The 25,554-nt window shown below is 39.8% G+C and overlaps 1 pseudogene; it reads left to right on the forward strand.

Annotated features, from left to right (window-relative positions):
• Positions 1-378: 378 nt before the first annotated feature.
• LOC114611482 lies at positions 379-21,681 on the forward strand (annotated as a pseudogene).
• Positions 21,682-25,554: the final 3,873 nt, after the last annotated feature.

A 25,554-nucleotide genomic window follows, 5' to 3' on the forward strand; every position in this document is an offset into this window, starting at 1 on the left:
TAAATAATTTCTCTTGTTAGAAGGTTTTAGCCCTTTATGTTTTTCTTTTGGGTCTAATTTGATGGGAGTTTATTTTATTGCTATTTATTACAACACTTCCTCTGTCTACTAGATTATAAGAAATGAAGCCTTACATTTTATGACCCACAACGTTCTACATCGGTTCATATACAGGAATCACCCGTCCAATGTCCTTTGAACGTGAAATCAGCCTACCAAAATTCAAGTATAGAACTGTGCGATGCCAAAGGCATGTTTAGAAGCCAAGGTAGTCTCACTACCATCTGAAACATCTCTGAGATGCTCTACAGGAGCAGGCCATGCTTGTCTCTACCTTGTTACCTTGAAGGCTCTGGCTCACTGAAGCATTTCCGGTACATGGACCTTTGGTGTTTTAACATCCTTGAGGATGATCAGACACTGTCCTTGGAGAATATGCGGGTACGCATTTGACAGAAACACCCAGCTCTGCATTGAAGGAATAAAGTGTACCAGGGTTTGGCACTTTCATGAGATAAAGCAGCTCTGTCAGAATTGGAATGTCTGCCATCTCAGGGATCAGGCCATGGAGCCACTCCTCAGTCAAGAGAGCCGCACAGAAGAGAAAGGGGGATAAAGACATACAAGAGATATATATGCAAGATGGTGTTCAAACTGAGAAGGAAAGATTGGAATTCTCACTTACACACCTGTCTGAAAATATGAAGGAAATGATAATTGATTAGTGTTGAGTACATAAAACATGATAGTAAGTGTGTCCTAGGGACAGTAGAAGAGGCTGGTGCTGGTGTATGACTTCTTTTGTTTCATCTCCTCAGAGCCCCTAATCCTGATGCTAACCTTAACCATAACCCTCATCAAATATAGCCTTTGCCATGCCTTCTGAGCTCGCCTGAAACCATGTAAGGCATGATAAGCAATGTATGTTCTGCTGAAAGCTTCCCACTGCTAACAACAGCCCCTCTCTTCTCACCGTGATCCTACAGGACCAACAGAGTTGTCTCTATGGTAACAAGTGCCACCCTGCAGTGGTGGAGAGTTAATGCTAGCCGAGATAACCAGAGTGCACTGGGAGATGAACCATGGTGGGAAAGAGCCTTGGCCTCCTCATCTTCTAGGACTGGAGGAGCAGAGGCACCAATTAGCGTCTCAGAGGGTCCCTGTGCTGCAGGACTGAGCAGCAAGCTCATTAATGCACCTTTACCTCAGTTTAACTACTCCCTCTCTGTGCTTCTTGCCACACAAACAACTCCAGTCTGCTACTGGGAAAACCCAGGAAGTCAGAGCAAGTGTATTCACATACAGGGTTCTCTCACTGGCCCTACCAGCACCTGCAGTAACATACATGTTTAAGAAAGGCTCAGGTAGAAAAACCATAAATCAAAGATTGTAGCCATGAGTAAGACTGAACAAACACAAAAACAACACTAAAGAACTCCTCAAAACCCAAGTAAGTTGTATTATAAAAATAATAACAATATAATAATACTTGATGAAAAGCGAGCAAAAAAATTCAAAACTGTCAAAGACTATTCAGAATAGGCATCTGCATTATTATTATAAGGATCGATCTCATACTATCTGAATGTTGTACCTGTAAAAACCAATTAAGACTATCTTGACACTATCATTATTGACATGATGGTTATGTATTTTCGTGGTACTTTACTAACATACTTAATATTTTATTATAGAGTACATACAGATTAACACATGCATCTGTCAATGATTTATCAATCTGTCATGTAAAGGTTTCCTTAGTAGTAAGACTTTAAAATCTTTATGGCAGAGGCTGAAGAGATGGCTCAGAGGTTAAGAGCACGGGATGATCTTCCATAGGTCCTGAGTTCAATTCCCAGCAACCACATGGTGGCTTATAGCCATCTGTAATGAGATCTGGTGCCCTCTTTGGGCCTACAGGCATACCCACAGGCAGAAAACTGTAAATAAATAAATATTTTAAAACTCTTACAGACAGTCCGGAGGATACTTCAATGAGTAACATGCCTACTGAATAAACACAGGACCTGAGTTTTGATCCTTGGAACCCACATAAGAATTATGTGTAGCAGTACTCATTCAAAACTCTAGTGCTGAGGATGGAGACAGCATTTCTCAGGGGCTTGTTAGTCAGCCTCTTGAAACAAAATGATGAGCTCCAGGTTCAGTAAGAAATCCTTTCTCAAAAAAGTGAGATGGAGAATTGTTTTTAAAATGAGATTCTAGCATCAACCTCTGGCTTCCACATGCACCCACATGGACAGGCATGCCTGAACACACATGTGCATACACAGGCATATAATGTGTGCTCACATGTACAGACACACACAGACACATGTGTTTGTGCACACAAAACACATGCGCGCACACACACACACACACACACACACACACACCTTTCAGATACTTCGGAAAGAGAGTAGGCTTTGTAAGTTAATGACTATATATTTTGAAATCTATAATTTTATACAGGAGAAAACTGAACTCCAGACAGGTTGAATTACTTTTCCAGGATCACACTTCTGACTGATGTTAGAACCAACTTATAACACAGGTGTTATTTTGACACCCACTTCAAAAACCTTTCCACTCTACCATGGAGTGGAAGACGTTTGATTGACATTGCAGTGACTTGGAACAGTTTGTCTCTGCCGTTTTGTCTCTGATTCTGTCCACTCTCATGACACATTTCAACATTCTACTTCTTAACAGTTTAAATTTCTTTATATTCCCTACTTCAATGTGTTCCTCAGTGACCTATCTTTTGACCTTCAGTCATTGGTCCAGACCATCCACTCACCTTACTGTCTGCTCCAGGTTGTATCTGATTTTGCCTTTCAGCCTTTCCCTTCATTCAAATGCTGCTTATGACCCAAAGTGACAGAGCTGACACTCACAGTGGTTGCAGACCCTGATTTGAGATCTGATTTAGCTTTGAGCTACTAGAGCCCTGCTGTTCGTCTCTCAAGTGTGTCCAGTGGACACAATTTCCCTTCAATTTTTTTTGCCTAGTTTTGGTTTTAAAACTTTGTAGATTTAGAAGAAAGGTTGGATAAAGCTGAGAATGTGAGTTTAGTCTCAGATGCACATTTCTAACTTCATAAACTTAGTTACTATTAAGTCAGTGTTATAATGAACAAAATAATTAAACTGAGCATAATTCATAAAGGCAGAGGTCACAACAGCAGAAGGAAGAGTCATGTTAAGACTGTGGACTTAAAGGAAAGGTTCTGAAATGTAATTCTTAATCTATCATTTATTAGCTGTATAACCTCACGGAAGGCAGTCTACTTCTCCACGTCAGTGTCTCCAAATATTCATAGCTGCTTCAAAAAAAAAAAAAAGATTGAGGAGTAAGTACTGTATAATGTCTAATTCATTGAGAATCACCTCCAGTCAACAGGAAGCACAATGTAAACCTTAGAAAATGAATAGTCATTACGGAATGTGCCTAGTGGACAGGTGTTCTTCTGCTCGTTTAATAAATGTCTGATGGTTTCTTTCTTTTTCTGTCTAAATATATTGTAACTGTTATTTGGCAACCATGAGTGATAATGGATTTGGGGTCCTGCTGCAACAAAGACACTGTGTACTAATCAAATCCAACCTCCCTTTACCAGTGCCCCTCCTTCTCATCCTTCCCAGCCTCTCTCTGGTCATTGCCTTTTGACAATCAGGTCAAACGTTTCTAGCTCCCAACTAGGAAAAAGAAGACATTACCACTCTGTGTATTGGATTTATTTCACTTAACACAAGATCTTCCAGTTGCTGCAAAACAAGATTTTATTCTTTTTATAGATAAATCATGGTTGTTGTGTATGTTACCACAGTTTGCTTATTCTTTCTCTGCTGGTCCATTTGTGCATACATGAAGCACAATATATAATATTAGACATCAAAAGGAAGAGATGGGACTCAGGACTAGGATAAAGAAATGCAAAAATGTTAGAAGTGAACTGAATATGTCTACAAACACAAAAACTAGAATACACAGTCTACAGTAAATTTCTACATTCATATAGAAATGAAAGAAAGGGAGACAGAAAAATAGGACCATTTTTTTGGTCCTTTCTGTTCATAGAAAATGGATTTTTAATGAGAAAGGAAACAGAGGTAGAAGAATAGCCTTTGAATGAAAGAACATGGTGCAGATTCGGAAGTGTCTCATTTGTGGTGTCTGTATGTAGAGAAGAACCTAGGGCTCAAGACAAAGGGGATGCTCTGGTTACAGAGTTTGACTAGGAAGGACATGCATTTAGAAGGAAAAAAAATCCCAAATTACATCCTGACTTTTGACAGAATTTAAAAGGATAAATCAGTAAGGCCAAAGAGAATATTTACAGTGCAGAAGCAGTAGAGTATTGCCATGAAAATGAAGGCTGGAAAAGATACCACATGCTTCACAGTGGCAGCTGATGTTGGGCGGTTTAATAAAATAAAGACAAACAAACCTTGCATATTATGGTAATATAACAACTGGTTATGGGGAGCTGGCAGAGAGAGTGTGAAGTATGGGTGATAGTAACAACTTAGATACCCCCTGTAGGGTAAAAATGAAGCCTTTCCTGACTTGCCATGTACTCTAACTCCTGGGAAACATACTGATACTCTCTACACCCCACTGTTTGATGCTGTCTTTCTACACAGGGGTCCTAATTCAACCTGCCTCATTAGACTACATGGAGTATTGATTAGAAACACTGAACTGACCAACTTTTGTAGCCAGGCAAGGCTTCCAGTGGTGGGACTAGGTTGCATTTGATCGAGTTGTTGGCTTAGGAGATCCCATGGAGATCCCTAAACAACCCAGGCTGATGTTAAGACAGAGAGGGTCACTCTCTGAAAACTGGCAGTGGGGCCCCATTACCAAGGACAACATCCACACAGCTTACTGAATGTAAAGAGGTAGAGCTGGTTCCTGCATGGAACTTACGTTCTAGACCCTTTGGTACAGGAAGGTACTCTGCAGGCTACAGGAAGAGAAACATGAACGCTAATCCAACCACAAATCCCTTGCTCTACAATCTCTCTCCGGCAAGAAGTGCTGGATCAGTGATGGTATAGAACTTGTAAGAGTGAAAAACCAATATCTGGTTTAACTTGGGGCCATGTCTTAAGATGGAGTCCATGCCCTGTACTGACTGGATAGTCAGTCACTGGATAGCCCAGAGACCTAGGGTAGAACCAAACAGGACTGTCCTCCCAAAGCCAATGAAATGATTTCTGAGGATATTCTGCTATCCTTATAGATTGGTGCCTTGTTCAGTCATCATCAGAGAGGCTTCCTCTGGTGGCAGGTGGGAGCAGATGCTGAGAAACCCATAGCTAAACATTATGCAGAGAGTCTAAACTGGAGGTATCTTCAGAGCCCTCCCCTTGGAGATGAGAAGAAGGGGAGGAAAAAAAACTGGAATCCAAAGGAGATGGAAGACATGAGGTGGATCTGGTCCACTAAATCAACTAAGCAGGGCTCATATGGGCTCGCAGATACTGAAGCAGCAAGCATGGGGCCTGCAAGGATTTATACCAGTTCCTCTGAGTGTATGTTATGGCTGTTATGGCTATGAGTGTATGTTATGGTTGGTATTTTTGTGGGACTTCTAATAGCTGGACTCTTACCTGTTCTTGGGACTCTTTTCCTTCTATCAGGTTGCTTGGTCCAGCCTCAAAATGAGGGCTTTTACCTTGTCTTACTGTATCCTATTTTGCCATGTTTGGTTGCTGTCTCTTGGATGCCTACCCTTCTGAAGGAAAATGGAAGGGGAGTGGATCTGGGAGAGAGGGGGTGGGGGAAACTGGCAGGAGTGGGGGGAGGAGAAATGTATTCTATGAGAGAAGACTGTACTTTCAAGAAAGAAAGAGAGAGAGGGAGGAAGGAAGGAAGGAAGGAAGGAAGGAAGGAAGGAAGGAAGGAAGGAAAGAAGGAAAGAAGGGAGGAAGGAAGGAAGGAAGGAAGGAAGGAAGGAAGGAAGGAAGGAAGGAAAGAAAGAAAAGATTCAGGGTACCCTGAACAAATTATTCACTCAACAAATACGTTGCCAGGAGAAAGAAAATTGTCACAGGAAATTGAAGATAAATTGGTAGGTTAGGAGAGATAAACATCTCTTGGGAAGATGACTCAGTCAGTAAAATATAAAAATCTGAGCTCAGTCCACTGCATCTACAGAAAAGCCAGGTGTAGTAGCTTATGCCTACAGTCTGAATGCTGGGAGGATGTCTTAAGTTTATCTGATCCTACTCCACAAGCTCAGTGTCCCAGTGAAAAACAATGTCTCACAAAACTGGAAGTGTGCCCAGTGTGGTGGCACATGCCTTTCTTCTCAGCACATATGTACTGGCTGGCTTTGTGTGTCAACTTGACACAAGCTGGAGTTATCACAGAGAAAGGAGCCTCCCTTGAGGAAACGCCTCCATGAGATATAGCTGTAAGGCATTTTCTCAATTAGTGATCAAGGGTGGGAGGCCCCGTTGTGGGTGGTGCCATCCCTGGGATAGGTTCTATAAGGAAGAAAGCTGGTTCCATAAGAAAGCAAACTGAGCAAGCCAGAGGAAGCAAACCAGTAAAGAAACATCGTTCCATGGCCTCTGCATCAGCTCCCACTCCCTGATCTGCTTGAGTTCCCGTCCTGACTTCCTTTGGTGATGAACAGCAATGTGGAAGTGTAAGCCAAATAATTCCTTTCCACCCCAACTTGCTTCTTGGTCATGATGTTAGTACAGGAATAGTAACTCTGACTAAGACAACATAAGGCAGATAAATTTCTATGAGTTTGAGGCCAGCCTGGTCTACATTCAAGTTCCAGGCCAGACAAGGCTACATAGTAATATACTGTCTAAAAGGAAACCAGCAAACAAACAAAGCAATACACACACACACACACACACACACACACACACACACACCAATCTTAAAGGAATGGAAGGAAAGACATAAAGAATTTGCTTTGTGGGAAACATAAGAGAATTTCTTTCTTCTTTCCCAACCCCCCCCCCCCCCCCCAGAACAGAGAAAGACTTCCATATGTTTTTAGGCAGAAGCAAAGGACCCGGTAATTGAATAAAAATAATACTATTATATGAAGTGGAAACTTCTTTATTTAGAGAAGATTTTTCTCATAAAGGATAAATTTCACAGAGAGATAATATGACAAGTTCAATAAATCAATAACAGAAAGTAATATGTGGATCGAAACATCTCTAGGTGAATCTAATTTATGAAACCACATACAATTTGTTGGAAAGTGAGTGTTTCCTCCATGGGGTACTTTCAATTCACAGTTCTTCCCTCCTTCTAAAATGAATGAGAATTCTTGAAAGGAATGAGCAGGAGCCTAGGCAGGTTAAGGAGAGACAGACAGATCAAGAGACAGAGAGAAACCCAGGGAGAGACTATAAGTTCAGTCTCTAGATGCTCTCAGGCAACAGTGCAGTACCATGGAAAAGCCAGATTACCTGTGAGTATAAATTTAAAAAGCCTCTTCTAAAATGGATGGAGTTTAGTGGCCACCCAGGAGACAAAAAATGGGAAGCCAGGGAGTAGAGGATGTTTTATCTTCGTAATTTATTCAGAGCACAGCCACTCCCAGTCCTAACAGAGATTTAAAGGAGTAGTTAGGAGATTCTGATGTCAGATATGAGCTTGGCCAATCCTTCTTCTACTTCTAAGCTGGAAGCTTGGAAAAATTTAAAGCTACCTTCTTGTGATTTGGACCACAGCTCACTCTGCAGACAGGTGAAGGCTGGCTGTTTAGCTGGTTCTCTGGTGTCTCCAGTGCTCCTTGCTTTCTCAGAGGAACTGTGGACCTCAGGTTTTGGAAAGGAAGAAACAGCTGAGGGAAATATGGACAGTGTTGGGGCAGAGCACAGTTATACATCAGGGAAAACCTCTCTGTTGAAGTCTCACTTTCTTCCTTGGTCTACTACTGTCATCAGGAAAGAATCCTATAGCTCAGTTTCCACTGTTTGACTTATGACTGGTAACTTGTGATGACTGGTAACTTTGACTGATGACTGGTTCTTGTGATATCCCTTCAGGCTATTTACATTAGAGGCAGAGAACTCACTAAAGCATGAATTCTGAAACTAAGGATTCTAAGTACCTTGGAATTTTCTAGAAATGTGCAAAACCTCAGAACTCCTAACACCTAACCAGTTATATCATATAAACAGCAGCCTACACTAGTGTTGACAATCCTTGGCAGGCTCCACAGCTGAGGACACTAAGAATAATAATCATGTGATCAAAGTCTCAATCCTAAACTCTGCATCATGGGAAAGTCTTCATGACCTTGGGAAAGCAGATGATATTGGCTCCTTCCTTTGGGTGGCCCCTGTCATGAATTATCTTTGACAATTAAATGTATCATGTATGGATCTCCTTTGACACCCATGAGCTAAACTATACCTCCCCATGAAGTGTTTTTGACAAGAGAAAGCAAGAAAGAGATTGGGTATACTTTGTACTCTTGGAAGGTAAATCCTCAGGCTGCCTTCAGGAAATAAAGGAATTAGTGAGAAATTTAGCATGTAAGAGCACTAAACAAATATGTGTTTGCCAGTTGCTACTCTCACTATTCTCACTACTGTGTGATAAGACCAGAGATAATAGCCATTACCAATGAAAGCACACAGGAGATGCATTGTTGTGTGTGTCAGAAGTAAGATGTGGACTTGGCAGTCATACCTTGCTTTAAGGCAAAGGCAGTAGCAAGCTCTCCCCCCCTCCCCCCCCTGTCTTTGGATAGCACAAATGCCTTCATCAACATGGCAAGGTTTTGTTGTTTTTCATTTGCTTCATGCAGTCACTTCATGGTGTTAAGAATTTCAGGGTAGCAGAGCTTCAGAGGAAAGAGACTCAAAGGTTATGTAGCAGATGGACGGTTAGGATGAGGGAGGGAGAAGAGCCCGGACATCATCCCTGTTGGCAGCACAATTGGCTTAAGCACATTCCATGACACCCTCTGTTTGTCGATACTCAGGTTATCCAAGTCACAGGAACTTCTTACTTTCTTTGTGTGAAAAGCATCTTCAACTTAAGTGCTTACCACACTTAACTATCTCACACATGTGAAAATGACACATGGGTGTTATTAATTTCTACATTATTCTTAGTGACAAAGGATCAAAAACAAATGTCCTCCAGAGAAGACTGAGTAAGTGGTTTGTGCCCCAGCTATACAAAAGAGTACCCTGCAGAGGATAGGGGAAGTTCTTGTCTGCTGATGTGGGCAGATCTGTGTATACATGTCCTAAGACTCTGGAAACAAAGAATCACAAACTCTGTACCTGAGAATAAAATGCATTCATCATCAGTTTTAAAAGGCTAGCAGTCAAAAATCAAGATGTTGGCAGGGCTATGCTCCCACCAAAACCTGGAGCAAAGAATCCGTTTTAGTCCCTTCCTTGCTTCTGGCAGTTTGTCAGCAAGCCTCAACATTTGTGTGCCTCTGTCACGTCAGCTGTTTCCAGGTGCCATTCTCTCTGTGCATCTCTGTATCCTTTGCTTACAAGGACACCACTAACATCGGACAGAAAAGCCCATTGTTCAGTATAAATTAATGTTAACTAATTGTATTTACAGTTGACAGATTTCCACATGATGCCACTTTCTGAAGTCCTAGCAGTCAGGACTTAAATGTGCCTTTAAGGAGATACAATTCGGCCTATACCAAGCTAAAGTAGATGAAGTTTCAAACCCACAAGACAGAAAATGTAACACACACACACACACACACACACACACACACACACATATATATATACGTATATATGTGTGTGTGTGTGTGTGTGTATGAAGAAATACATACAGTCAGATAACACACATGTAGAAGCCCATTAGAGTGTATCTACTGACGAATTATCGGAATGTTAGTGGCTTCCAAGCAAGGAAACTTCACAGTTGCTAGAGACTATACGGAAGAATCAGGCTTTTTCAATTACTGCTCTTCCGTGCTATTTGAATTCTGTGTGTAAATTTATTTTTTTCAAGATGCTCTTTGTATAGCTATTCTTTAGTTAAATCTATTTAGCATGCATTTCTATCAAATATTGGGAGAAGACTTTCAGCCATCTTTTTTCTTCTGAGCTGTTCTGACAAGATGAATAGGAGAATTTACTCAGTTGAATGGTATACCAAAATAGCAAGCAGAGAGAATCCAGAATGAGGATGAGGCTGGACTCAGGTATTGCATGCTCAGCACCTGAAACTAAGCACAGGGAGGAGACAAAACGGAGTTAGGATTTTCCTGTAGAACCAACGTCAGGCCAAGTAGAGGTCAGGGTCAGGAGTGAGCATCAAGCCTGTAGCTGTGACTTATACACTGCATTTTCTAAACTGGTCAGTCCTGAGAATCAACCATCTTTTCAGCAACAGGTGCCTAGGCCCTGGGGATTCAGGCTCAGTAAGCATCATGCTTTTGGGTGAGGTCTGCTTCTTTAATACATGTAAATAAATTTTGGTAAACATAAAAGATTAGAAAAAGAACATCAGGAAAGGAGAGGACACTTAATATTTGCCTTTGGAACTGTCACTTTTCCTATGGGAGTCTGTCTTACAGCTATCCCTCATCCTAAGGTGTGGGCAGCTAAGAATGCTGGGATGGCCCCAAGGCCAGGGTGTCCCATAGGAATTCTGTCCACATTCCTGCTTCTCTTCCTGATACAAAAACTATTCTGATACAGGTTTACTTTTCGCCCTGAATCATTTAGATCATGTTGGGAGATGGTTAATTTGATATTCTGAGGGGTTTTAAAAAGTAATCATCAAATACCAGGTCTAGGATGAAGTTGGCAATGGAAAAGAACTCTGCAGAATTAGGAAGCATGCTGCTGATAAGAAAAATCCCAAGCTATATTTTAATGTATTTTGTTTTATGATTCCTTGTTAATATGCTATCTAAATAGAATTGGTAATGAAAATGAATGTATAAAATACTAATAATTATTTTCTTCTTAAGAATTTAAAGTTTGTCATAGCTAAGTCTCTAAGAACTTTTATCATTTTCAAATAGAATTTAGTTTTTCAACATAATAATTGTATTGCTTCTTTTGGAAATTTCACATTATACAACCTGATCAAATTCATTTCCGCTTACTTCTATGTCTACCCCCAACCAAGAACTCTTGATATGGAGAGATTTACTCAATTCATACAGTCCACAGTTCATAAAATACTTTACTTCATTTATCTTTCTTATATTTTAATTATTGAAGTATTCTTACATTGCCAGGGTTCCAAGGAACTTTGGTCTGTCTTCCTCACGAGAAAAAGGCATTTCTGGATTCATTTATTTATTTAACAAACATTTTTTGAGCACTCAGTGTAAGACCATACTTGACATTTTTTTCCACAATACATAACATTAAGGAAATTCATTTAGTCATAAAGATTTTACAAACATAGTATCAAAAGCTATAAGGGAAGAAATTATTAAGAAATAGTACAGGCAGGTTTTTCATCTGTGAAAATCCAAGCTTCTAAGTTGAAATACCCACTACAATGAGTAATTAGTAACCTGTAATGATATTATTATATATAATAATAGTAATTAGTAATATATTTATAGTAACAGTAGCTCATATTAATGGAGGGTTTGCTTTGTGTCAGGCACTAGCTGCCACACCTGATTACCTGTGTTTTATCCCTAGTTCCCAAAAGCTGAAGAAGAGAACTGACTTCCACCAATTTTCTTCTAACCTTTATAATATGTGCCATAGCATATAAGTTCCTATACATATACATACACCTGCACATATAAATAAATGTAATATAATGTTTATCAGTTAATGAGGTCACATGCATACATATAAAATGCTCAATAAATATTTATTAGGTTGACTTGACTATTCACAATTGTACATGTGTATGGTAATTTAATTACTTACTTTCAAGAGAAAAGTTTCTTTTCCCAGAATAAGACATTAAATTCAATCAATTGTTCTCAACTGTGGCAGCACATTAGAAATATGGGGGATTTTTAAAAATTCTGATGTCAGATACAATAAAGTATTTAAGAGCACAGGCTAAATTTTAAAAAATCTGTCTTGATTTCAACATGTACAAAAGAATAGGAACCATTACTTTAGAATGTGGATAGCTTTACTTCCTAAGGCTGAGACTAGAAGTAGCTTGGGATCTCCCTAAAACTGTATCCCTTCCAAACCCAAGTTCAGTGATGTCTGCATGGTACTTACACCACTACTGCTGATTGGTTTCATGCAATGGATTAAACTTAACAAGTTCATATCTTGTAGTGGGCGATCCTGCTGGATGTAGTCTTATATTTAAATGGAACTGATATGCCACCCTTCCACTCTGTTCCTGTTCCTTTCCCTGCAACGTCTCTTTCCTCCTGCCATGAACCATAATTCCTTCCTGGAATGAAGATTTGAAAGTTTTAACAAGATGATGCCAATCACCTGGGACCTGGGGATTCGAACTGATAAACCCTCCTGAGACGCCCGAGGGAAAGCTATAGTTGCCAACGCTTGTGTTGCTCTCTAACCACAAATAGTTAATATTAAAAGGTAGCTTGAACCAGTACTTTAAACACTGTTTTCACCACAAATAAACATATCAGTTACTAAATAGAATTATAAGCTCACAAAAGCTTTGCTGGCAGTGTTTCAGATTGGGATATAATTCCAATTTCACACATCAGCAGATAGAAGTTAAAACTTGTTCAGAGCAGTCAACAAAAGCCTCTGTCACCTGATTTCCATACCTGTGCTTTTCAAACTCAAATGTGTACAATTTTTTATGAAAAAAACTTTCTTCTTTTTTCACAACAATAAAAATAAATCTTTATTAAAAAGTCATATTTAGATATAGTTACTAATTAATTTTAACTTTTCCAGAATGTTTTAGCTAGGATTTGCATTGCTGTGAAGAGACACTATGACCAAGGCAACTCTTATAAGGACAGCATTTAATTGGGGTGGCTTACAGGTTCAGAGGTTAGGTCCATTAATCATTAAGGTGGGAGCATGGCAGCATCCAGGCAGGCATGGTGCAAGAGTAACTGAGAGTTCTATATCTTTATCTGAAGGCTGCTAGGAGAAGACTGACCTCTAGGCAACTAGGATGAGGGTCTTAAAGCCCATGCCTACAATTACACACTTTGTCCAACAAGGCCACACCTACTCCAACAAGGCCACACCTCCTAATAGTGCCACTCCCTGGGCCAAGCATATTCAAACCACCACAGAGAACTGTTTAAAAGCAAAATTTAGAAATTTTTGAAAATTGTGAAAGAAGTTGACATCTGTGTTTAAAGCATTTTGTGTCATGACTTCTGCAAAAGAAAAAATAAGAAAAATATGTAATAAATAAATAAATCTCCTATTCTAATGGTTCTGCTTCATTTTGAAGAAAATATCAGACTTCACAGTCTAAATGTGCAATTTATTTTCCAATGACTATTTCTCTTGCAGAACAAGAACATCTGGAGTAGTGGTTATTCTAAGAAATCAGGCCAGTATAATTTGTGTAATAATTCTATGTGTTACTCTTGTTTGTAATTTTTCCACATAGAAATAATTGGCCGTGTTTAAAAATCTATAAATTCCCCAAAAATCTGCCATCAGTTCAACTTTGTAACAGTTACTTCCTAATCTTATAAAAATGCAGAGGAATTGTGCAGAAGAAGCAGCTAGAGGCCATGTTTCCACTGTAGGTATTTATCATATACGTCTTAAATCAACGAATTCAGTGTTGGCATTCATGGTACACAGCCCTTGCTCATCACAATGACATAATAAGATCCAACAGAACCTTGCTGAGCAGAAAGGAACATTTTATGCAGATTATCAAAAGACCAGGATGGCTCTATGAAGGTCTAATTGCAGGTAGTTAAAAGCATAAAAAAAGATCATTGTTTAGACAAATGAATCTCAAACTGTGGGTCATGACTTCTGGGTGGGAGGTGTCAAGTGACCCTTTCACAGGGGTTGTATATCTGATATTTACATTAAAACTCATAACAGTAGCAAAATTTCCATTATGAAGTAACAATGAAAATGATTTTATGGATGGGGCTCACCATGCGTGAGGCACTGTATTAAAGAGTCACAGCGTTAGGAAGATTGAGAACCACTGGTCTTAGATTCTGCCAAAAAGAAACCTTACCTTTCTCCAGCTCTTCCCTTTTCATTTTCTTCTTGGTACTATGGATTTGAAATGTAATTTGAACACTTTAAGTGGGGCTTAATGAGCCATTCTAGTAGGACATGAAAGAAAGCGGTGCTGAGGGTGATTCGAACTGTGGGAACCTGATACAAGAGGTTTCAGAAGAGAAGCATGTTAGTATGTAGCCCTTGTTGGAAAAGGCTTGAAAACAATTGAGAATATGAAAATAAGTCTTTGAAAAGGAAAGGAGATAAAGAGAATGGAATAGTTGAATAATTTTGTTTTCTTCTCTGTTGCTGTGATAAAATCCTCTGAACAAAAGCAACTATGGGGATGAAAGACTTATTTCCTGGTCACAGTCCATCACTGAAGGAAAGGCAGGGCAAGACCTCACAAAGGGACCAGCAGGCACACCCGCTTGCCATTCCATATAACATGTCCTCTTACCAAGAAACTCATAGCCAAGGAAGTACAACGGAAACCATTGAGAAACACTGCTTACTGGTTCACTCACAGACACCTGCTTGACTAGCTTTGACCACCTACCTGGAAATAGTGCTGCCCACCGAAGTCAGAACCCTCCCCTTTCCATCAGCAATCAAAATAAATCCATGCAGTTGTGCGTATGAATCTCCTTTCTCAGGGACTCTAAGCTGTGTTGTTGACAAGTAACCAGAACTTCACGCTCTTGTATCAAATGAAGAAGCAAGTGGCTGGAAACTTAAGTCAGAAAGGAAAAAGTTCTGGCGAATGTCCTTCATCACCAGCATCGCCCAGCTAGGCTGCACAGTGCTTACAGACTCCACACTCTATGGTCTCTATGGCAACGAGGACTGCTTATGCTAACATCCCTTGCAGTCGCTGCATCGCCAGATACGCTGTTTTTCTAGCTTGGGTTTTCTGTGATGTTCAATATCAGAAAAGAAGTTGAGGTTATGTCTCATGAATGGGAAAACAGTATTCCTAGAGAGGCAGAGGAAAAAACTGAAGAACATGAGGTAAATTTAGGATTTCTGAAGATTTTTCAGAAGCATAGACATAAACCTGTTGGTGAATTCAAATAAGTTCCTGCTATGGTTGGTGTTTTGCTCAAATTTGCTTTGTTTTGCTTTGCATGCATCTACTCTTCTGGAATGTTTAGGCTAGATCACTTCCTGAAAAAACACGCATTTTTTTGGTCACCATGACTGTATGGGCATTTTATGTTTCTATAATGATGATCTTGGAAACTTCATGCAGCATCATTGTGCTTTCTACACAAACACACATACAAGATAGAAAAGGGTAAAATTCCTTATCATTTGGTATCTTAGCTTGTAACAGTTTTGTGATCAGCCATTAGGTCTACATTTTCAAAGGATTTTGAAAGCAACAACTACAAAAAGTGTTGGCACTTACATGATCAAATATGTAATTCTGTATAAGGTTTTAGAATGGAACCAGGCACAAAATAATTATGTACACATAGTGTTTTACTGTCCAAACAGAAACCTCCATTAATAACTCAGTTCTCAGAATGGGGAGATGGCTCAGTGAGCATACCCCTTTTGTGACCTGAGTTCCAATCGTCAGTGTACACATAAGAAGTCAGACATGCTGGTTCTGATTAACCCCAGCACTTGGGAGAGGGAGACAGGCAGATGCTAAGGGCTCACAGCCATCAGCCTGCCCAAACTGCTGAGCTCTAGTTTCAGTGAGACCTTCATTCTCAAAAAATTGGAGAATGGTGGTGGAGAATATTGGGTATTGATTCTGCCCCCTTCTTCATACATAAAGATGAGTGAACCCCCACAAATACACAGACATGTGTACAACATGTATACATATACACACTACACACACAAATACACACACACACACACACACACATCTATGCACACATTAACTTCTTAATAGATAAAATTATGCAATTTTGGTAGGATGGATGGATAGATAGATCTTTCCAGATTGTTTGACGTGGTCTTGGTGGTAGGTCATGGTGAAACTTAAGTTGAGGTTTTAATATAAACCATAACATTAGTTTTTAAAACCATACTTCATTTTGGGTTTACAATGCAATGCAGTTTACATATCAAATAACACTATAAAAAATGATTTGATAGAGGCTTTTGAAGAAAGAAGAGGAAAATTGCAAGTAAAAACAAAAACAAAACTTGTCTCTCCCAGGAAGAATCAGTTTTGTTTAGGAACAAGGCTCCTGCTGGATTATCCAGTCTCAAACCTTCCTCCAAACAGAGGCACTCACAAGCAATACCATCATTTTTATTTGCCTCGTGTCCTCCAGGCCTGTGGTCCTTATAATTAAATTTAGGTTATTGTAGACTCTTTTCCTTTTATCACATCACTTTTTAACAATCAGATTTAGAATAAAATAAAGGAGTATTTTTTTTATTTGTCCTATAAGACAGGTCAATGGCGAAAGGCTGTTGCTGCTGGCTGGCAAGCCTGATGACCTGAGTTCAGTCCTCATGGTAGAGAATTGACCCTTGGAAGTTGTCTGCTGTTCTCCTATAGGCACCATGACATGTGTCCACCTTCTCAGAATAAATGATAAATCAATGTAACATATAACATATATGCATACACACACACATATATATGTGATTCTGTCCCCTTCCTCATACACATAGGTGAGTAAACCCCCCAAAATACACATACATGTGTACAAATCTATGCATATGCACACTACATACGCATATACAAATACCACATACATATCCATGCACACACTAACTTTTTAATAGATAAAGTCATGCAATTTGGTATGATTTATATGTAGGCATGATATGTTTTTATGTATGTATGTGTGTATGTATGTATGTATGTATGCATGCATGCATGTACATATATATGTATGTATAACATCATTGAATATACCTGCTTTCCAATTCTTTGTTTCACATTCTTGGTGTCCAGGGACACCTGTAGAAGAAATATTAAAAGGATTTATGAACCATATTTATCTAGATCCTAAATATCCATTAAGGACTAAGCTAAATGCCTTATATGACTCATCTCAAAACAAATCTAAAGATGTAAACTACAGTAACCCCATTTTACAGTGAAGATGTGTCTGGAGAACAGTGCAGCTTGGAATGACACAGCCTGTACTTGGCAGAGTTAATAGTACAAGTCAGTCTAGTCTGACGCCAAAGCCTGTGCTCCTAACAACCACCTTAGCCTGAGAAAGTATGAGGAGGTGTCAGAATAAGGGCAGAGATATGGGAGATCCTGAAATGTGTTCCCACCATTAGGAATTCACATATGACAAAGGATTTAACTAGGCAGGAATGTTAAATTGTAACAAAAACTGAAATTAAACTGGATTAAGCCATGCAGGAAAATATAATAATTTATTGGCTTATTTACTATAAAAGTTGGTGTTTTATTTATGTAGGCTGGCTGTGTCCATAATGAAGATGATAATTCCTGACCTCTTACAATTAATATTATGGTCTTTGTAGTTTAGGACTCCAGCTAGGTAACCTTCTTCACACAGATTCTTTTTGATTTTTGTGTGTTTGTTTGTTCTTTTGGTTTAGTGTTGGCTATTCTGAAACTCACTTTGAAGATGAGGCTGGCCTTGAACTCAGAGAGATCCACCTGCCTTTGCCTCCTCAGTGCTGGGATTAAAGTGCACTACCACTGCCTGACATCACACCAGTTCTTAAAAGAGAGTTTGGTTATCTTGGATCACATCCTCGTTTTTTGAATTAGTTACTGTTGAGGGAAAGTACAGTCCTTTTGTTGGCTAGCCCAAGAAAAGCATAATGTTATTAAAATCAACCCTGTCAAGAGGGTCACACTACTTGGACAAAGAAACAGTTAGTTTATTTTTTTCTTTTTTTATTGGATGTTTTATTTACATTTCATATATTGTCCCCTTACCCCATCCCACACCCACCCAGGAACCCCCTATCCCCTCACCCCTCCTCCTTCTTTACAGATATAATCCCTACCTATCCCCTACTCCCACCTCCTCACCCTCAAATTCCCACCCCCTGGGGTGTCCAGCCTTTATGAGGTCAAGGATCTCTCCTTCCACCTATGCCCAGCAGGGCCCTCCACTCTTACTTATTCAGCTGAAGCCCTGGATCCCTCCCTAAGTGCTCCCAGGCTGGTGGTTTAGACCCTGGGAGCTGTGGTTGGTTGGTATTGTTGCTCTCTTCATGGGGCCACAAACCCAGCACTACAAGGAGAATTGATGGAAAAGGCCAACACAAGGAGGGAAACTACAACCTAGAAAAAGCAAGGAAGTAATCTTCCAAGAACCCCAAAAGAAGATAACTATACAAACAGAATTCTACCTCTAATAACAAAAATAACAAGAAGCCACAATCATTTTTCCTTAGTATCTCTTAACATCAATGGTCTCAATTCCCCAATAAAAAGACACAGACTATCAGACTGGATACACAAACAAGACCCAGAATTTTGCTGCATACAAGAAACACACCTCAGTGACAAAGACAGACACTACCTCAGAATAAAAGGGTGGAAAACAATTTTCCAAGCCAGTGGTCCCAAGAAACAAGCTGGAGTAGCCATTCTAATATCAAATAAAATCAACTTTCATCCAAAATTAATCAAAAAAGATAAGGAAGGACACTTCATACTCATCAAAGGAAAAATCTACCAAGGTGAACTCTCAGTTCTGAACATCTATGCCCCAAATGCAAGGGCACCTACATACATAAAAGAAACTTTACTAAAGCTCAAAACACACATTACACCTCACACAATAATAGTGGGGGATTTCAACACCCCACTCTCAGCATTGGACAGATCATGGAAACAGAAACTAAACCGAGACACTTTGACATTAACAGAAGTTATGAACCAAATGGACTTAACAGTTAGTTTATTCTTAAACTGTAGATCAATACTACTGAAATAATAACCTCTTTCTCTAAAGCTTTTTTTTCCTCTTCTTTTTAGCAAGGAAAGCATGAATGTACAGAACCATTGCTTCACTCTGAAAATAAAAATGACCTTAAGCATAAGAGCCATTCTTATAGCGGGAAATGGAGAAGAACTATTCTTATCTGAAATAGGGCTGATGGATTGAAAGCTATCTTTAACTTGGAATCTCTCCTGACAAACTATCTACTGACATGCCTACCAAGAGGATCACCTTTGTTCTCCTCATCCAGAGTCTTTGTCTCTTATCTGCAGCCTCCTCCCTCTAACTAGTGATGAGCAGGTGACTTGTACTAAGAACTTGAAGTTAAGGCTATTGACGAACTAGTGGGGGGGGGGGGCTTTTCCTTTTCCATTCTCCTTTCCTTCTTCCTCTAATCACCTAGAAAACCAAGCTTTTCATTCTCCCCAGACTTCTTTGTACTTTTTTCCTAGTGGAGAACTTTTCTTACATTGTTTCTAATGTATTGAGTGTGTTTCCTCATTTCTTTCTGTCCTTCTATCAGGAGCAATGTGCTTAAGTTTCCATTTACTGTATTAGTGTCTTAATGGGAGCTATTATCTGTTTAACTTATATTGGCAGTCAATAAATATTGATTGAGTGAATGAAAATTATTATTATTATTATTATTATATTTGTAAGATGCTAATTCTGTGATTTGGTAAGAGTCAAGACAATGAAATCCAGAAAATCATTTGTAAAAGTCAAAGCACCATGCACACACCAAAGTTAATATCTCAATGTATAATCATATACTCAAATGATTCTCTTATTCATTTATTTATTTATTTATTTATTTATTTATTTATTTAGTGTATATGAGCATACTGTAGCTGTCTTCAGACACACCAGAAGAGGGCATCGTATCCCATTACAGATGGTTGTGAGCCACCATGTGGTTGCTGGGAATTGAACTCAGGAACCTCTGGAAGAGCAGTCAGTGCTCTTAACCACTGAGCTATCTTTCCAGCCCGCTCAAATGATTCTTATACTAGATTTTGTTATGACATAATGGAATCAAATGTCTAAGGGGGCATAAAATGCATGAGTTTTGAAGTCCAGCAGAACTAGTTTCTACAGCTAGCAATTCTAGTTGTTCTTACTACACAGTGAATGCCTGTAACACTTGGTGGTGTGACACAGCAACCAAGTAGCACTCACTGAAATCCTTCATGCACTTTTTGTGTGCAGAAATCAAACTGGAACTGGACTGGAAGCTTCCTCCGATGCTAGTTTTCACAGTGCTGGAAAGTGCTGAAGTAACTGCTGATGGAGAAAACTCACCCATAATAGCAACCTAACAGAACAGATTTGCCTACTAGTGCAACAATGACAACTTATGTGGAGGGAACAGCCACTTTCTGATTAGATTTGAGGCCCACTATGCAGAAGGAATGAATACCTGGTACTGTAAACCTAGTCAAAGACCATGGCTTTGAATGCCATAGGCCCTCAGGGGCAACTTACTACTATTGTTTTGTTAATTGGAATGGTGTCAGATTTTCCTCTAAGTATTTATATTTATAAACATAAATTAGTGCTATTCTCCGCCCTGATCAGGGAAACTTCTGTTTCCCATAGGCAATAGGTGGTGCATAGACCCAATAACTGATCAAAGTGCTAAGAATAAGTGACCTTTAATTACTTGTCCCTTAATAGGTCTCTGAAAGCCCCTCCCTCACCAACAAGGCTCAGGAAAGATCACAAAAGGGAGAGCACGAAGAGTGTAAGATTTGAAGGATGGGAACATTGGATCTGAACACTGACCAGCAGGCTGTTCCAAGACACAGTGAACCCTGAAGTTCTGTAGCTCCTGCTGCCCCTACAACCCTGGCAGCCCTGCTGAACAGCTGGATGAAAGGGGACTACTGAGTCAGTCCCCTTGCAGGCTAGACTGTGGGCCAAATCTCCCGGGGTTCTAGCAGGGCGACCTTTGATGCCGTCTTCACTCAACTCAATTGCCTAGTGTCCTGGTGCCTCCCTGAGGGAGATACCTGTGGTCAAGGTAGCAGAGGTCAAGGGACCTGCCCACCACCTGCTGGGGGAACGGGTGGCCCTTAACACCCTGGCCCGCTGCAGTGGGATTGCCAGCGCAGCAGCTTGACAGTTGTGGAAGTATCCAGGAGCACCTGTTGAACTGGGTGCGTGGCAGGCACGAGGAAGACCATGCCAGGGTTCTGACTTGTAGAGAAGTATGGGCTCCTAGCAGGTGGGGCTGCATGCCACCAGTAAGACCAGGAAATGTTGGTGATGGTCAAAGACAACCACCGCGTACATGGTGGAGCTGGCAGCATTAAAAAAGGCCATGCTGAAGGCCCCGCAGGCAGTTATCTCCCTGAAGGTAGAGGTGGAATGTAGCAGCCTTTCAGGCAGCAGAGGCTGCAGCTGACCTGGTAGTGCTGGACAACTTCAAGCCTGAGGAGCTGCACCCCATAGTAGCTGTACTTAAAGCCAATTTCTCCAGGGTGACTATGGAAGCCAGTAGGGGCGTCACACTGGGAAACCTCTACCAGTTCGGATGCACATTGGCATCATCTCATTAGGGATGCTGACCCAAGCTGCTCCAGGCATGGATTGTCCCCTCAAATTGTTTTCTAAAGAAGACATTCCAGTGCCTCATGCCCACCGGCCCTAAGGCTGAAGAAGTTTCTACCAGAATAGATTACTGTGGCTTATCGGGCCCCTCGAGATCACACATCTTTAGGTTCAGAGGCCAACAGGACAAACCTGGCATTAACCTAGGCTTACCACTTGCTCTGCCATCTCCAGTTTCTGTGACATGCCATGGCTGAGTTTGATTTTGCTTGCCTCAGTTTTCTCATCTGTTAAATAGGTATAATAAATGTTTAGCCTTACTGGCCTATTGATGAATGATAGCAACAACAAAAACAGCAGCAACAACAACAACAAAAAAGATTTGGAAGATGTAAAAGAATGCCATAAAACTCTCTTAACATGCAGGGCAGCAGAGTCTACCTGGACAAGGCTAGTTCTATCAACATTTCATCATGGATAGGGGAGGGGCTTATTAGGCCCCACCCTCCCTGAGGAGCTATAGGCACCTAACGGTGGTTGAAAGAGGGGAAGCCATATTCCTCATTAGTGTAGCTGCTGGTACATTGCCTTTCTTTATGTAAATAATCCCTGACTCATGCTTAAATACTGTGGGCTATACATACACACACAAAATAGATATGAAAATAAGACGTGGATTGGGAAAGAAGAAGGGATTTGGTGGTAGGAAGAAAGAAATGAGAGCTTTGAGTAAAGAACATTGTGTGTGTGTGTGTGTGTGTGTGTGTGTGTGTGTGTGTGTGTGTGTGTGGTGTTTACCAGGAAAGAATAACTTTTTGCAAAAAAAAAAAATCAAAAACAAAAGAAAGAACAGACCCTGATGGCGCCGTAGTGTTAGTCATGTAACTGCCTCACTCCCGTGACTGATCACTGATGCTAACTCTTGACCAGTGCGCCTACATGCGGCTTCCCTTGAATAAAAGTCTAAAGTAGATACGGTTTATCACCCGCCCATTGGTTTCTACTAGAAAAAGCACCACAAAGAGCAAGGTGGAAACTGCGTGACCGTCTCTGACCAGGTCTCGGGAGTTACGCCCAGTGCGTTCTGTTAGCTATAGGTGAGTCTCTCCGGTCAGCTCACTTCCAAGAGAAAGGAGCGTGCTTTAAATTCACCACACAGGCTCTACCACCTAGCATTTTAGTAGGCAGAGGAAAAATTATTCTTCTGACTTTTTCTATCTATAAAATGTGATCCTTTGAGGATTAAAAGAGATGATGAATGCATTTATCTCAGTAAGCTTTCAAATATTCTTCTGCTACTTAGAAAAGATACATGGGGGAAATTCTTACAACTGGAAAAAAAAAAGGCATCCATGAATTCTATCACCCTGACTATCAGAGAAGAACATTACGCTCTTGTATTTTCCTCCAATTATTCCATGCTAACCTCCTGTGTTTTGCAGGAATATATTTGTAAAATAACAAATTCTAAAATATTTTTAGACATATTCATTCTGAGTTCCGAGTAGTTAACTCAAATATGAGTTTGTTGAGCTCAGTTCATGTGTTTATCGCCATTAGGCTCTCTCCTGTATCTCTCTGAATAGCGCTATTTACTTATTATTACATAGTTATTTGCCACTTTGTAATTCTCTCAGGAATAAAAGAAAATACCTTACCAGAAAAAATGTCTGTTATTTATTGCAGAAAATGTTTTATGAGGGCTAAAAGAGACCAGGGGAGACTGAGAGCTGGTCTTCATTTAACATAAAAGTGAAACCTCTAGAGATGATCAGATCCTGGGCTAAAATGCCACACTGAGTCAATAACTAGACACATAATTAGTGAAGAACAGGAAGAACGTCAGGAACCTGGGTGGGAACAATCATCCTCATTGTCAATCTTTGATCAATTCCTTGCTGGCAATTAATTTCATCCAGCAGTAGTCAGAGCTGCACCCTTGTTCTTTTCCTCTCACAGACCAAGACAGATTTGATCTTAGCACAGGAACTTTTCTCATGGAAATATATTATATGTCATGTATAACTATAGCAATAGGAAACTCTGTATAGTGTATCTGTCCAATACAGAAATGATCTGCATGGAGATCTCAGAACCCCTAGAAGCCTCTGCCCTGGGAAACCCATTGCTGCAACCATTCTCTGACATATGTTCTCTCTTCCTGAGATGCTGGGACAGACCTGGGTTTGCCATAATGTTTATATTCATCATCTGTTGTTCTCTAGAACTTTTCTTTTATGTATGGATCTTGAAATTGATCAAAAAATTCCTATTAGCTCTGGAGGCCTTTGCTTTGTTTCTTGTAGCTCTGACTTACCCTCCAGAAGGCTTCTGCACAAGAGAAACAGGTTTCTGTGGAATGCAAGCATTAGGACTGATTCTCTCTCTCTCTCTCTCTCTCTCTCCCCTCCCCTTCCCCCTCCTTCTCCCCCTCCTTCTCCCCCTCCCTCTCCCTCTTCCTCTCTCTCTCCTACTGTTGCTAAGAAGGGAAGTTAGTCAATTCAGCAGTGATCACCATTATGTCTATATGACAATATTCTTATCTTGGGCACTGGGTCTTCCAGTGTCCTTTCTTCACTTTTCATCTTCCCAGTGGTTCATAATCACTGTTGGTTGGGGAGACTCTCCTAATCCACAAAACTTCCTTTTTGTTGCTTTCTCTTGACCCTGAGTCTTCCTTTGAAGGTAGATGATGAATAAAGACTTATGTTCAGAAAAGTAGGAAAGAAGGTTAAAAACTCGCTGTGGTTTCACAAAGTTGCTGTCCTGTATATATGCCATGAGCCCCAAACAGGCTGATTGAAAGCATGGGAGACTGTATCCCTTTTTTGTGATCTATTGTAAAGTGTCTGAGGTCAGGAGCGGACTTGAGGAGGGTTCTGGGAAAGAGGAGCTGTTTGCTACAATTTAGTTAGAGGTTGACAGGCAGCTCCCACAAAAATCTCCCTGGTTCTAAGAAAGGTGGTCTCTCTAGCCAATTTTCTCTTGGAAATTAAAAACAAATCAGTGTATTAATTATACCAGCAGCAGAATAAACCATCAACCAAAAAAAGTAAATAGAAAGGTACATAGGAAAGGTTTGAGTTAGCCTGTTTCATCCACTGTAGCTCAGTATCTCTGGAGCTAGCCAGGTCTCTGTACATTTAGTCCTTTTATAATTAATGATCTCTGTAGAACTTTGAATTATCTTACTTTTTCATATTAAATGGCTTCTGGGGAACCACAAGTATAAATATATATGAGTTTTTCTAATATTAATGAAGATTAAACATATATGCCCAAAATATCAGTGCCCAACTAATCTCAGTAGTTAATAAAAATCAGTCGCATTATAGTTTAACTAAATTGATAGCCATGTTTACTTCACAGTAATTCATTTCAGAATAGACAAAATATAAAAGTAGATATTAAGCATTGCTATACTGATTAGCTGTATATCACTATGCAATCATCAAATGTGCAAGGCTATTTTTTTTTTAATCCCTGAAGCGGTGATTTCATTGTCAGAGACGCTTTTGTTGAAAGTGTTAAAGGCAACAACTCTACATGTAATTGAGCATTGTTTGTTGAAACATGTAAAACTTTCAAAATTATTCTAAAGTCTATCAAAGTAAGCTGTCTTTTTCATCTTTCAAAGTTTTTCTATAGAAATGAAACCCATGCATTCTATGGTAGTGAATCACAGTCTATGGACTAATTACAGGCTCTCATTCTTTTTCTACTTTTCAAAAAAATCACTAGATAAGTCATGTTATTTCAAATAAAATTATGTGTATGTGTGTGTGTGTGCACATTATGAATGTATGTTTATATGTATGACATTATAACCCATATTGGGGTTTTCCTCTCTTTCCTAAATACAATTCTCAGGTAGACATTGACCAAGAAATATATAACAACCACATGGAAAGGACACACACACATTTTATTCATATGTATATATATATACATATATATATGTATGTATAATATA

Source organism: Grammomys surdaster, unplaced genomic scaffold, assembly GCF_004785775.1.
Source record: "Grammomys surdaster isolate TR1022 unplaced genomic scaffold, NIH_TR_1.0 126113, whole genome shotgun sequence".
In the NCBI taxonomy this organism is placed as follows: domain Eukaryota; kingdom Metazoa; phylum Chordata; class Mammalia; order Rodentia; family Muridae; genus Grammomys; species Grammomys surdaster.